At 50.2% G+C, this 14527-nt stretch overlaps 1 long non-coding RNA gene across 1 annotated transcript; it reads left to right on the top strand.

The window, feature by feature from the left end:
* Positions 1-1771: 1771 nt before the first annotated feature.
* On the top strand, positions 1772-4513 carry LOC135307047 (uncharacterized). The gene is made up of 5 exons (XR_010367790.1): positions 1772-1858; positions 1947-2018; positions 2106-2204; positions 4023-4094; positions 4402-4513. It is a non-coding gene; the product is annotated as an uncharacterized LOC135307047 (long non-coding RNA).
* Positions 4514-14527: the final 10014 nt, after the last annotated feature.

The following is a 14527-nucleotide window of genomic DNA, read 5'->3' as shown; positions in this document are numbered from 1 at the left end:
CTTTCTTTGCAGCTGAACCTGCTGGTGAAGGTGGTGCAGCTTCTGAACCCACATCCAGGACTGAGGCTCTGGGAGATGCTGAGGGTAGGTCAAGGCCTTTCCCCTGGGAGAGCTGCCAGCTCAGAGCCCAAAGCTGGGCCAGGGAGGCAGCGCTGCAGGTGCCAGCACAGAACCATGCACGTGTGTGCCCGCGCCCTGCACGATCCCCTCACCGCTCCTGCGGCTCAGTGGTGCGCGTGCAGATCAGCAGAGATGGCAGAAGCTTCTGTGGCTGTTGTGTTACAGGTGTGTCTGCAGGGAGGACTTTCCCAGGTCCCGTGGTGGATGTTGCACGCAAGCCCAGCTCCCATCGCAGGGGTGAGTAGCGTCTGCCTGATGACCCCACAGGCTGAGCCCTGCTTTTGTGGGATCCGTTCCTGGGAAATGGAACTAATGTTGTTCTAAGGTCCTCTGAGGGGAAAGAACAAAGCTACCGGACACCAGAAACCCCATGAGCCATCTGAAAACATGAGGCAAATGCTGAAGGAAATGCAGCAGGCAGGAGGACAAGGTGGGTGCATTTCCCTCATGCTTCGCCTGGGACTCAGCAGCCGGGGCCTTTGGCTGCACATCTGGACACGCCGTGCCCGGCACAGCGGGAAGGGATCCATGGCAGCCTCGCTGCCCCGCTGCTGCTTTCACGCCCTGCAGGGCTGTTTCCCAGCCTGGCCTGGCCACAGCTTCTGCCCAGCCCCTGCAGGAAGGCATTTGGCATCAGCTGACAGGACGCCCAAACTGCACCATGGGCCTGAGATCCCCTGCAATTTTCCAGTCGCCGGGTAGAACAGAAAGGGCACCTGCTTGTAGGAGGGAGGGCCCTCGCCTGCCCAAAAAGTTTATAGGAATTTTCCTCATTCTTAGTGATGTCTTTGACAAGCATTCCCTCCTAAATTTGCCACCTCCCCAGTGGGGAACAACCACACCTGATCCCACTGTCCCTCTTCCTTTCTCTAGAACTGGATGGAGAGGCTGGGCAGATGGCGGCGTTTCCTGGAGGAAGCAGTGGTTCTGTGCCAGCCTCTGCTGAAGGAAGGGAGGCCATGCCAGGCACAGGCACAGGAGGTAATTGCTGTGTATCTGAGCCTGAGCCCTGCTGAGGCTTGAGCTGCCCTCTCTGCTGCTTGGCAGTGCGGGCACAGCCTGGACTAGAGCGGCACAGCCCAGGGGAATTATCCTGAGCAGGCTCAGGGCACTCGGGTACTGAGCAGTCCTGCTGGGGTCTCTCCATGGGAGACATGTCCTGAAACCTGGCAGTGACTGCACGAGGTGCCCACGGTGGGGAAAGGACAGAGGGGGAGAGCAAGGCTCCAGTGTGTCCTGAGAGGGCCTGGATATGTGCCCTTGGGATCTGGGAGCTGTTCCCAGGGGAAAAGAGGCATGGAGAGACAGAAGAAGGTAGAACGGGAGGGAGAAAAGGGCAGGAGGGATGGAGGGATAGAGGGATAGTTGTGGCACTGCCTGCTGCAGTTTTCCCCAGTGCTTTAGCAAGAGTTTCAGCTGTGGGAGTGAGAGAGAGTCCGAGGGCCGTGGGTTGCTCCATCAGCCCCTCCAGGGATGTTGCAAAGGGCATGGAAAGAGGCACCAGGAGCCAGCCCAGAGTTCCTAAGGCCCCTGTGCAGCTTTGGCCACATCCATTCACATCCGGCTCCCACGGCCTTACCCGACCCCCTTGCAGTGCCCAGTTCCCTGTGGCAGAGGGGGATCCCAGCACACCCTGGAAAATGTTCTCATCTGTGCTCCATTCTAGATGTGGTTGCTCGGAAGGCTTCTCCATTAGCTTGGCTGCATAAAGTTTTGAAGCCCTTGGAGTCTCCTGCAGGTATGTTCTCAGCGTGCCACCAAGGAAGAATTGTTGACAGCCTGTCAGGAACCAGGTGACAGAAGATTCTGTGGCTCTTGTCTTACAGATGGGTCTGCAGGGAGGACTTTTCCTGTTCCTTTGCTGATTCCTGCACAGAAGCCTGGCTCCCATGGCAGGGGTAAGTCGTGCTTCCCTGCTGACCCAACAGGCTGAGCCCTGCTTTTGTGGGACCCATTCCTGGGAAACGGAACTACTTTCTCTTAAGGTCCCCTGAGAGGGAAGAACAAAGGCAAAGGACAGAAGAAACCCCACGAGCCAAACAACACCCTGAAACAAATCGGTACAGAACTGCACAAAGGGCATGGTGAGAGCATTTCCCTCTGCCTTACCCTGGGACTCAGCAGCCAGGGCCTTTGGCTGCACATCTGGACACGCCGTGCCCGGCACAGCGGGAAGGGATCCATGGCAGCCTCGCTGCCCCGCTGCTGCTTTCATGCCCTGCAGGGCTGTTTCCCAGCCTGGCCTGGCCACAGCTTCTGCCCAGCCCCTGCAGGAAGGCATTTGGCATCAGCTGACAGGCAGCCCAAACTGCACCACTGGCCTGAATTCCTCTGCAATTTCCCAGTCCCCAGGCCCATCCGGAGTGGTGGCTGCTTGGAGGAGGGAGGGCCATAGCCAGCCCAAATGGCACTGGAGGGATCAGGATTTTCCTGATCCTTATCCATGACTGGGACATGTGTTGCCTCCTGAAGAGGCCACCTCCCCAGTGCGTAATGATTCCATCTGATCTAGCTGTACCTCTTCCTTTCTCAAGGGATGGACAGAGAGGCTCTGTGGAAGGTGGCATTTCTTGAAGGAAGGGAGGAGATGCCAGGCACAGGCACAGGAGGTAATTGCTGTGCCTCTGGGCTTGAGCCCTGCTGAGGCTTGAGCTGCCCTCTCTGCTGCTTGGCAGTGCGGGCACAGCCCGGAGAAGACAGGCACAGCCCAGGGGAATTATCCCGAGCAGGCTCAGGGCACTCGGGTACTGAGCAATCCTGCTGGGGTCCCTCCATGGGAGACATGTCCTGAAAACTGGGAGTGACTGCACGGAGTGCCCAGTGTGAGGAAAGGACAGAGGGGGAGAGCAAGGATCCAGTGTGTCCTGAGAGGGCCTGGCTGTTTGCCCTTGGGCTGTGGGAGCTCTTCCGTGGGCAGGTGGGCAAGCAGGAGGGAGGAACAGAGGTTGGGAGGGATAGTTGTGGCACTGCCTGCTGCAGTTTTCTCCAAGCATTTAGTGAGGGGTTCCTGTGTGGGAATGAGGGAGGCCCAGGGCCCTGGGCTGCTCCAGCAGCCCCTCCAGGGATGTTCCCAAGGGCATGGAAAGAGTGTTGAGAGAGACCAGGAGCCACAGGCTGCCACAGCCTTATCCAACCCCCTTGCAGTGCCCAGATCCTTAAGGCAGAAAGGTATCCCAGCACACCATGGAAATGGTTATGATCGCTGCTCCCTTTTAGATTGGGATCATGGTTTAGATTACTTGGAAACACTGGTGAATGGTGGTTTGAAGAGCTTGCCAGATGTTGGAGGCAAGTTCTCAATGTACATTTCCTGACAGAATAATCAGTGTCAATGTGGCAAGAGCTGAGTCAAGTGGCATTTCCCTTAAGTTCCTCTGAAGGTTGATCAGTTCAGGAAATCTTGTCCTGCTCCATTCTGGAGCTCTGAAGGACCCCACAGGATTGGTGTCAGTGGGAGCATTTAGTTGTCCATCTTCCTCCCGTGTGCAATGCCAGTGTGTCCTTCCATGTGCTCTGTGCAGCCAGGGAGAAGGGCAGTGAGGGAAGGGGCCGGGCCCAGGGCTGTGCCCCGGGGCTGAGCCTTTGGCAGCTCCTTTGCCAGCCCCGGGGAGCCTGAGCTGCTCCTGCTGCCACTGCCAAGCCCTGGCCCTGCCCGGGGCTGGGTTTAGAGCTGCTGGCAGCTCCAGGGAGTCCTTTCTGCCTCGACTGCCCTGCAAGGGGCTCCTTCCATCCCAGTGTGGGGCCACTGCAGGCATGAGGTCCCCCTGCTCCTGAGTGGAAGGCAGAGCTGATGGAGTGCCTTGGATGGCGCCAATCACCCAGGTGCTCTTACTGCCACTCGGGCCTAAAGGAGAATCTTCAGCAGGGTCACAGGAGCTGTTCTGTCCTGCCTTTCTTTGCAGCTAACGCGGCTGGTGAAAATGATCTGGCTTCCGAACCCACATTCAGGATTGAGCCTCTGGGAGATGCTGAGGGTAGGTCAAGGCCTTTCCCCCTGGGAGAGCTGCTGGCTCAAGAGCCCAAAGCTGGGCCAGGGAGGCAGCGCTGCAGGTGCCAGCACAGAACCATGCACGTGTGTGCCCTCGCCCTGCACGAAACCTTCATGATTTCTGCTCAGCACTGACAGCTGTCTGGGGAAGGGAGGGCCATGGCGCAGCCACAAAAGCCCAGATATTTTGTGAATCCTTTCCCTATTTTTGATAAGCATGCTGCCATGATGATGCCAGCAAAGGAATGGGGAAATTTTCCATCTCATCCAGCTGTCCCTTTTTGTTTCTCAAGTGATGGACCAAAAGGCAGGACAGAAGGAGGTGTTTCCCCAAGGAAGCAGTGGCTCATTGGCAGCCCCTGCTGCAGGAAGGAAGGCGATGGCAGACACGGGCACAGGCACAGCAGGTAATTGCTGTGCTGGGCTCAGCCCTGGCCGGGGCTGTGTGGCAGCAGCTCTTCCCCCAGGGCCTGCCCTTGCCCAGCCCGGCAGCAGCCAAAGCTGGAGGCGCCTCGGCTTCCAGGCCTCAGGAGCTCGTTCAGAGCCCCGGGGAAACGGGACTGGTGCAGCAACGTCCCTCGCGCTGCAGCTGCTGCGGAGCTGGCCCTGAGTGCCCACAGGCCCAAGGCACAGGAGCAGCCCCGAGCGGGAGCCCTGCCGCCAGCCCAGGGCCAGAGCCAGCCCTGGCTCCCGACTGGGCAGGGGCTGTGCTGGGTCCTGACAGGGCCTGAGCCTGTCCCCTGGGGCTGGGGGAGCTGTCATAGGGCAGGGAGGGCCAGGGCTGGCAGTGGCTGCTCAGGGATGGCTTTGGCCCGTGTCCCTGGCAGCAGCCACTGCCCAAGCAGCTGCGCTGCCCCGGGCTCTCCTCCCGGCCTGCTGGGCTTTGTTGGGTGGCACAGCCTGTGCCAAGGGCCGGCAAGGTGCCTGCAGGCCCCAGCTCTGGGGGAAACAGAGAACGTCCTGCCCGTATCCACCGTGCTGCCAGCTCAGCAGTGCAGCACAGCACGGGCTCACGCTTCCCATTGCTCCCACAGATGCAGCCAGCACCACAACACGTGTTCCCGATGCCCAGAAGGGCCTCGGAAGGGGCTTCTGTAAGGGAGCAGGCTGCTTGGCAGGGTTACTGGCAGGCCTCCTTTTTTTGGAGTTTATCTTCATCTTATGCTGTGTCTACATTAATTATTATTGGAAGAGAATATGGTGAGTGTTTTCTTCATCTTTCTGTGAAACAGCTTCTTATGAAAATCTAATACAGACAGGAAACATTCTCAGGGAGGCTGCAATGGAGTTGTGGCCAGTCCATGATTGTCCAAATAACTCTGGTGAGGGTTCTGCTGCTGCCCAGTGCTTCCATTGGCCTCTCAATTGCTGGGCCTTGTCCTGGGGGCCCCGCTGGGGCTGCAGCCAGAGCTGGCTCCCACTGAGGCTGCCTGGCCAAGAGCAGCCCCAGGGGCACAGGGCAAAGGCAGAGGGAGGTGGGGAGGAGAAAGAGCAGGGCCGAGATTGCCCTTGGAAGGCAGAGGCGCTCTGGGGCCCGCTCCTGGCCAGGGACCCTGCCCAGAGCCGTGCCCTGCTGGCCGGGGCCTTGAGGGGCAGCTGTCCAGCTGGGCCCAGCTGTGCCAGCAGCTCCAGCCGTGCTGGGGAGCCTTGCCAGCTCTGGGCCCTGCTGTGCACGAGGGTCCCTGTGTGCCACTGGCAGCTGGGGCCTCAGCTACCTCCTCTCTCCACAGGAGCGCCTCTGCAGCTTCACAAGACTGGCCAAAGAGTTCCATCAGGGAGACCTGTACCTGTACCTGTGCTTCTCATCAGCCTTCTCTATGCTAGTGTCCAAAGTCTCTGCCATGGCTGCATTACCAGCTTGTTGCTAGGGACATGCTGCCACCACCCAGAACAGGAGCCTCTGGCCCTGAACGTGCTGGCATTGGTGTCCAGCCAGGACTGAAGGTGGGACCCTCCTGCCAGGGAAGGGCTTGATCAACGTCTTTTACCTCTGCTCTCTGGGTGGTAGCATCAGCCCTGCCTGTGCTGATTTTTTGGGCACAACCAGGTTTGTGCAGACAGCAGCCGGGCATGTGTCTTCTGACACTAGGATCTAATATATTTATTTTTAATTTTGCAAAATTTAGGAACATTTGTCATAGAATATTCCCCTAATAGTTCTTCCCCTTTCCCACAACAGTTCTATATTTCTCAGCGTAGTTTTAGTAGTTGGAAAACCAGAACAGTTTCACACTTCTAGAATAAAATAATAATAATAAAAAAATTGCATTGAATTGGTAATCTTTATTCCTGGAAGAACTAAGTTCACTGTAGAAACATAGTCTACTGCAGAGGCTCATTGCCCAGGGCAGATTTGTATCTTCTCACAACTAACCAAGAACCTTTTCCCTCATATTTTCTGGGATTTCTGACAAGCTCACCTCTTAGTCTTCAGAGGCAAGCTCTGAGCACAGTAGGAATCTCCTCAAGTCATCATCTTTGTTTGTTTCTGCCAAGAACTGCCTCAGTTCTAGAGCAGAGGATTCTCTCAGCTTCCTGCCGCCCCGCTCCCCCCAAGCCTGTCCTGAGCCCTCTCCTGCAGCTGCTGCACTGCTGTGGAGCTGCTGTAAAACACAACAGCTCTGCCACAGCCGCTCAGCTGGATTGGAGAAGCTTTCTGACCCTGCTTACATTAGGCTGGTGGCTTCTCGAAACACAAACTGAGCTTCTGAATGCTGTGCTTCACCTGGCACAGGAACTGATGCTGCCTTTCTCATGGAGCCTAATCTCCCATGGGCTTTCAATGCTTTCTGGCCAGCATACAGCCTGGAAAACCTTTTAATGCAGCCATTTAGTACTGAAAATTACCCAGTCTGTGTATCAAAGGAACTTGTTTAAATGCTGGAGCCCACCAGAGCATCCTTCCAGGCCATAATTTACTCCCCCGCACCTCCCCCTCCATGACTGACAAACAGCACCTTTGACAGTTCTTTCCTCCAGAACCATTTTATTTGGGGGAGGAAAAAAAAGGAAATGTTCTGGGATACAATCATCATCATCATCATCATCATCACAATGAGCCACAAATTAGTTAAATTACATCAACATCTCAGACTGTGGACTTATTTCTCAGAGTGCAGCACTGGCTGTACTACCCCTTGAAACTGCAGATGTGCTACAGTCTTTAAAATCAGGTGGATGCAGACGAGATTTGGAGCCAAGCACAGCTCTGGGAGAGCTTTAGGGATTGGGCCTCCACGGGCACCGCTGTGTGCCTGGAGTAACCTGCCCCAAGCCATCTGCCACCTGAAGAGCCAAGTGGGGCACGGAAAAGCACAGGCTGCAGAGGGGCTGGGAGTGCAGGGAGCCCATCCTTGTCAGGACTAACACGCTCATCCCACCTTCGGACTGGGTTTGGATGGAGACCAGAACTAATAGCTGGCAAAAGGAAAAGAGGGTACAAAGGTCCCTGGAGTCCCCTGCCCCAGGAAAGGAAGAAGGCAATATGTGGCCGGGGGTTTAAAAGGAGGCTGTGTTCCCCACTAGCTGAGAGAGACAACCCCACAAGCGGATGTCCCAATGGACTCGCTCCCTATGTTCAAACAAAGCTGCAGGACTCCTCTGGCTCCTTTATGGACACTGGCTTTTCACAGCGTGATTTTTATGCACACCTGTTTCCTTGTATCAGACTATCAGCAGCCTGCAGTGACTCACTGCCACTCTGGTCTGCAGGGGAAATGGAACTAATTTCCATTGGGGCCCTCCCAGAGGGAAGAACAAACCCAGAGGAGACAAGCAACCCCTGCAGGCATCCAAACTTCTGCACCAGAGGCTGAGTGAGCTGCAGAGGGGGCCTAGTGGGTGCATTTCCCTCAGCAGCTGGGCACTTGCGCTGCACACGTGTGTTGGATAATATACCAAGTTTAATTTTTGTTTCATGTCTCCAGTCAGGCTTGGTTTGCCTTTGCCTTAGGGAAAGGAATTCTCATGGCTTTTTTAAGGGATCTTGCACCACTCTCAAGGGAAATGAGCTGAACATCTCAATGAACTGGGAATAACCCAAAAGGTCCCCAAAAAGATAATGACCATCAAGAACACATCAATGACCATCAGCCAAAATCAAGGAACATCTGCCCCAGACACTGCCCCCTGGCATAGTTGGAGACACCTGGTCTGGAAGAGGTTGAGAAGAAAATCAAGGAGGGTGGACTTTATTAACATCAGAGGCCAAGAAATCTGGCTTCAGGAGAAAAACAAATACTAAGAACTATGTGACCTGAGACCAACGAATATTAAAGGAATGGAAAATACATCTAGTTGAATATTAGGAAGTCTGAAGCTTAATAATGGAGCTCTGTGTATTGTGATGTGTTTTTTCTTTTATTAATTTGATTTGTAATTTGGTGGTTTCCTTATGCTGTTCCTTTTGTCCCTGCCCTTTTCCCAGAACTTTCAGCATTTTTCCTTTAATGTTGTTAGATGCTGGTTTCTCCCGGAGCTTGATTCCCCTCGAGAATTTTCAGTTTTGTATTTCTTCAAACTTTATTAGTTCACTGAAACTGTTTTCCTCCCTTGAACTTCTTTATTGGTTTATACATTGTATTTCCCGCCTTGTTTTTACTCCCAATTTTCCTGATTTGTTAAAGATTGTATCCTCCCGCTGGGACCTGCCCCTGTCTATAAGTTACTGTTTGCCCTCAGTTCAGGGTCCTGGGATGATGAAGAGGGGAACTTTTACCATCAAATAAAGTTACCCCGGGACCCGTGTTGCTGTTCCTTTGTTTCATGCTGTGCCATCACTGGCAGCTGGGATTTAGTGGAGCTCGGGGGAGGGGGATTGTTGCCCCCCTGTCACCATCTAGCTGGGCCAAGCAACAGTGATGTGTAGTTATGTTATTGTAGTTTAGATGTCCTCTGTTCTCCCCATAGTTCCCTTTCCCCCCATGTATTGTTACCATCAGGCAGCCGGGGTTGTCAAGGCCGGGTAGAAGAAGGCGTGCACGTGTCCCTTACCTGGGGCAGTTGGGAATGGAGAAGCTTGTTACCAAGGGGGTGCAGCATGGCAATACCTGATCTCCCATCAAGTTACAAGAAAGCAATTTCCACTGATAAATGGCAAAGAAGAGCTGACTGACAGACTTTGGCAGGGCCCAGGGCTGTCTGATGCAACACTCAGGGGTAGAACAGGCTGAGCACCAATCTTGAAAAAGAACCAGCAACGTGGTCTCCACGAGGCCAGTTCCCAGCACTGCAAATTTTTCCTTATATAGTCCTTTGTTGTATTTTTGTTAAGGTTTAATAAACCTTTTTTAAATTTTCAAAGTGAGCAGTAGTTTCTCACAGATAGAACTACTGTCAATATGCTTTTGCTTTGTGTGATTGGTCAAAAAACTTTTAAAGTTGTAATATTAAGTTGTTGGTCTGCTGCCAGGGATGTTAGCTGCTGGCATCTTCCCATTGTCATAGCCATGTAATGGGACTGATGCTGGAAAAGAAACAGCTTGAGACCCATTCCCCAGCAGTCCCATCCCATTCGTGATTTGTACGTAGACCCCCCGGCCGGCAATAAATGGTGCTCCTCAGTGAGGAGGATTTGCAGACTAGAGGAATATAAAAAATAAAAAATATGACTGTGGACAGTGCTATTGCCAGAGGCCCAGGCTGTTAAAAGGAGGAATGGATCATGCCCTTTGTTGTCTGTAGCTGGTATCCTTGTAAGTAACAAGTAGCAACTTTAGGGGCTCCTGGGCAATGAGATGGGAAACCATCTATCTAGAACAGGAGGGGATATCTTTTACCGGCTTCAGACAATTTTACAGGAAAAAGGACATTCAGACAGCTCAAAACATGAACGAAAAGACTTATTAATCTGGGTAAAAGTGAATACTCAAAATATAGACTTGAAGTCTGCTTTTACCTTTGATTTCTGGGACTGGATAAACTGGAAAATTTACAATCTAGTCTCTCTGAAAAGGAAGAGACTTTAATCAAACCTGTTTCCAGAGCTTTATCATAGAGCTTTAAACAGAATGATCGTAACAGAGACTTTCTCAAACACCAAAACAGAACACCTAGTTCTAAGATGTTAACTCCGAGTGGTGCTAGGTCTTTGTCCATCTCTGGGAGGATCTCGGGTTTTGTTTGTAGCTCTTTCCCTTCTCCTGGCATGTCTGGGGTTTCCCCAGGCAGTGTGGACAGCATCCCAATCCCCGCAAAGGGGGAATCAGATCAGCTTCCAGCTTCGGTCGTGTCCTCTGTTTCTTCCAGGATTCCCTGTGCCTCTGATGCTGTGACCAGGCATCCTCCATTTCTCCGCAAAATCATCCACCCTTGGATTTCCCGGGAAAGCATTAGGGATTTTCGTTGTGCTCCAAGAATTTGGGGGTTAAGGAGTCGTGTTCTGGGGAGATTGGGAGTCAAACGGGTGTGAGAGATGAGAGTTTGGGGAAGGTTTGCAAAACAAGGGCTGCTGTTTCTGCGCCCTGTTCCTCTTCCAAACAAGTTGTGGTCGGATCTTGTTCTGAAGTTGTTCAGCGGGGTCTGCCAAGGGGGGCTCCAGATCCACTTTGCCTGGCCAAGGGGCTGTGGGAGTCACCCCTGCCACGGTTTCTTCCTGGGAAGTCATTCCCTCAGATTGGGCTCAGGCGGGCAGATTGTTTTGCAGTTCTGAGAATTCTTTTCATAGAGATTCCTCCACCAAACCTCTTCCAGGGTTTTTGCTGCTTTTAGCACCCCAGACTCTGGTTACAGCTAGTGGGGGGGCTTTAGATTTAGCTCTGCCTGCAGGGAAGCAGGCAGGGGGACAAACAGAAGCAGTGGGAGGCAGCCAGGAGTCGAGCAGAGCTGGGATGGCTCTGCCCAGAGAGATGGATGGGGTGGAGGCGGGAGAGCTCAGGAAAGTTTCTGTGCAAACACAAAGAGTTCAGTAGAAGCCTTGAAACCTCTCTCATTTGTTGCTGGGGGTTGGGCGGGGGGGAAAGCATGCTGAGATCGCAGCTCAGACCTGAGAGTTTTCCAGCTGAGTCCCTGTGGGTGGGGATGCGGTGTGGAACCTGTAACAGCTCATTGCAAAGTGTCACAAATACAAATTTGGGATCTGCAGCTGTAGAGCAGCTTGATTTGTATGAATCTATAAACCCCAATTTAGTGAATTGAGATGTGATTTAGCAAGCTCTAGCTTTCTTCCTCTAACCAATACAACACATTCCTCGGCCGCTACCTCCAGCGGCGGGCAGGGGAGGGGAGGTGGGGGGTGTGTTAAAAATGTAGAGCTCTCCTCCTCCACCCTTCCTGGCAGGGCTCCCGGGAAGGGCGACACCTCTGCCAAGAACTTGGAGCTTCTTGGCAAGGTTCCTGAGACAGCTGATTGCTGTGACAACACTACCTGCTCTTCTGTACCAGATACAGGAGTGATGAGAGCAAGAAACCACACACAGTCTAAATCAGAGGGAAACCTTCCACTTCAACTACCTAATTCATCTAATATTAGTCAAAGTTTAGAAAAAATTTAGACTCAAATAAACAGCTCCTTGCCTTAACCTGTAGGATATAGTCATAATGATGTAAATCCATGCTATGAAACTCATTCTCACCATGATATAAAAGAACTCCGTCAAGCTTTGAAAGAATGTAGGTTCTTTTCTCCTTATTTTAAGAATGTCTTGAAAAGTATATTTAATTCTTTTACTTTAGTCCCTGCTGATTGTCAAAATGTAGCTTCCTTGATCTGAACCAATTCACCATATCTTTTATGGGAATTACAATGGAAAAAATCTTCTTAATAAATCAGTTGAAAAATATAACAATACTCCTTATGAGAATATAAATATTATATACCCAACTAGCAAGTGATACAACTTTCCACAGACCAGAAAATCAGGCTGTAGAATTGCCTCAGCCTATAGTCACAGATATTAAAAATGCTGCTAGAAAAGCTTTCCTTGCAGTTGAGCCAGATGGTACCCATGTAAATGCTTACCCTACTATCAAACAAACTGATTTAGAACCCTTTAGTTCTTTCCTAGATAGATTAAGCCAAGCTGTTGAAAAACAGTGTCCAGGTGAACAAACTCATTTCTGTTTTATTCAAAACCTTGCTTTTGTCAATGCTAACGAAGAATGTAAAAAAATTATTTTAACTGTACCTGATCAGTCTCCAAGTGTAACACAGATGCTAACAGCTGGCAGTAAGCTCACCTCTCCACAACATCTGACTAATGTACAAGTCAATGCTTTTGGAAAGCAGATTGCAGAATCGCAAGAATAGTCCAGAAAAACATCGGGAGATAATTTAGGAAAAGCTTTAAGTGAAAATTTGAGACAACAAATGGAAAAGCTTGAAAAAGCCCTAGAAGCACAAACAAAAATTTTGTCCAAATCTGTTGGCACTTTACTGTTGGACTCTGATAAAAAAAATTTCTTGCTTTGCTTGTAGTAAAACAGGTCACATTAAAAAATATTGTCCTACAAAAACATTCCAACCTAAACAACTTTCTATTTGCCCTCGATGTCGGAAAGGGAAGCATCTTGCTAAGCACTGACACTCTCAGTTTGACATCGATGGCAAACCTTTGTCGTTAAACTCAAAAAAGATCGTGGATAATCTCTAAAAAGAGCGTGGATTAGCACCGCGCCTCGACACAAGCAGTGGTACCTCCTGACAGTCAATTACCCAGCCAAGTGGCATTGGTACCTTCATCATTTATTCCGCAGTCAACCATTCCTCAAATGGTCCCAGCTCAATACGCTCAAGCAGAAGGTTTGAATTGGCCTCCTCAAAATTAATACAGCTTTTAAATAAATTTTGTTATGAAAGTATTTCTACTGGAATTATCAGGTTTTTTTCAACTAAGACAAGATCTTTTAATTATAGGCAAGGCCAGCACCAAAATTTTCAGACTTTCAGTGCATCCAGCTGTTGTTTCAGTAAATTGTAACAAAGAGCTAGTAATTTTAGCTCTTGCACTTAATGTTCCTATAGTAATTCCACCAAAAACACCTATAGCTATTGCATTCCATGAATACATCTAAGCAAAACAACTTTCCAGAGAATTCAATTCTGTCTGTGCTATTTGGAACTCAGGTCCTGAGGTCTTTTGGGTGCAATCTTTAGACCACAGCCAACCAAAATTGACTTGTAGCCTGACTCACCGTGGTAAAACAATTTCCATTACAGGCATGCCAGGTACTGGTGCAGATGTCACTGTAATTTCTCACGTGTTTTGGCCCAGTAATTGGGATTTGGTAACTCCTGCAAGTTCCCTCACAGGGACTGGAGGTGCTACTGTGTGTTTGCAAAGTGCATCCCTGATTAACATTACAAGTCCTGAAGGAGAAACAGCCACGGTGCATCCTTTTGTTGTTCAGAAGCCTCTCAGTGTCTGGGGGAGAGACATCCTGTCCCAACAGGGAGCAAAACTAAAAGTGAGCCTCTGATGGAAACCACACCAAAACCTGCCACTTTAAAGCTGAACTAAAAAACTGATCATCCTATAGAGATTGATCAATTGCCTTTAACTGAGAAAAAATTAAATATCCTTAAAAGATTAGTAAAAGAACAGTTACAGCAAGGTCACATCACACCCACAAACAGTCCCTGAAATTCACCAGTATTTGTCAACCACAAGAAGACATTGGACAACCCTAGAAGTTGCTTCATGACCTAAAGAAGATCAATAAAGTAATTGAAGACATGGGACCTCTTCAGCCTAGACTTCCTTCTTTATCAATGATCCCAAAACCCTGGCCTCTTGTTGACATTGATTTAAATGACTGTTTTTTCCACATCCCACATCATCCTAGTGATGCTCCAAGATTTGTCTTTTCAGTTCCAGTCAGTCATCGATCGAAGAGAACCCATCCAGAGATACCACCAGAAATCATTGCCTCAAAGAATAAAATAATTGCCTATAATTTGTCAATATTTTGTTGCACAAGTTTTGTCTCCAGGTCAACAGAAGCATCCAAGATCCATTATTCTACACTAGATAGATGATTTGCTCATCACAACTACAATGCAGCCAAGGAGAAAACAAACTCGTGCTAGTGTTGTTACTGAAATCCAAAATACTGGAGTTGAAATTTCTATGACCAAAATTCAAGAAGTTCCACCCTAGAAGTATCTAGGATGGAAAATGACTGAAAAAAACATTGCAAAAGATACAGCTCCAGACCAGTATCAGCAACCTACAAAATTTACAACAACTTCTAAGAGAAATCACTTAGGTCAGGACTGATTTGAGAATTACCAGTGATGAACTGAGACCACTTTTTAATTTACTGAGAAGCTGTGACATCAATTCTCCTAAAACTCTAACACCTGAAGCTCTTGCAGGCCTTAACAAAGTCATAGAAGCTCTCCAAAGACGACAAGATCATCGCTGTATTCCAGAAAAGCCTTACTTTTTTGCAATTTTGAGAGAAAAAAATGCAACTTTGTAG

The sequence above is a fragment of the Passer domesticus genome, chromosome 9 (genome assembly GCF_036417665.1).
Source record: "Passer domesticus isolate bPasDom1 chromosome 9, bPasDom1.hap1, whole genome shotgun sequence".
Classification (NCBI taxonomy): Eukaryota; Metazoa; Chordata; class Aves; order Passeriformes; family Passeridae; genus Passer; species Passer domesticus.
Note: the sequence above shows the minus strand (reverse complement) of the source record. Positions and strands in the feature narration are given on the sequence as shown.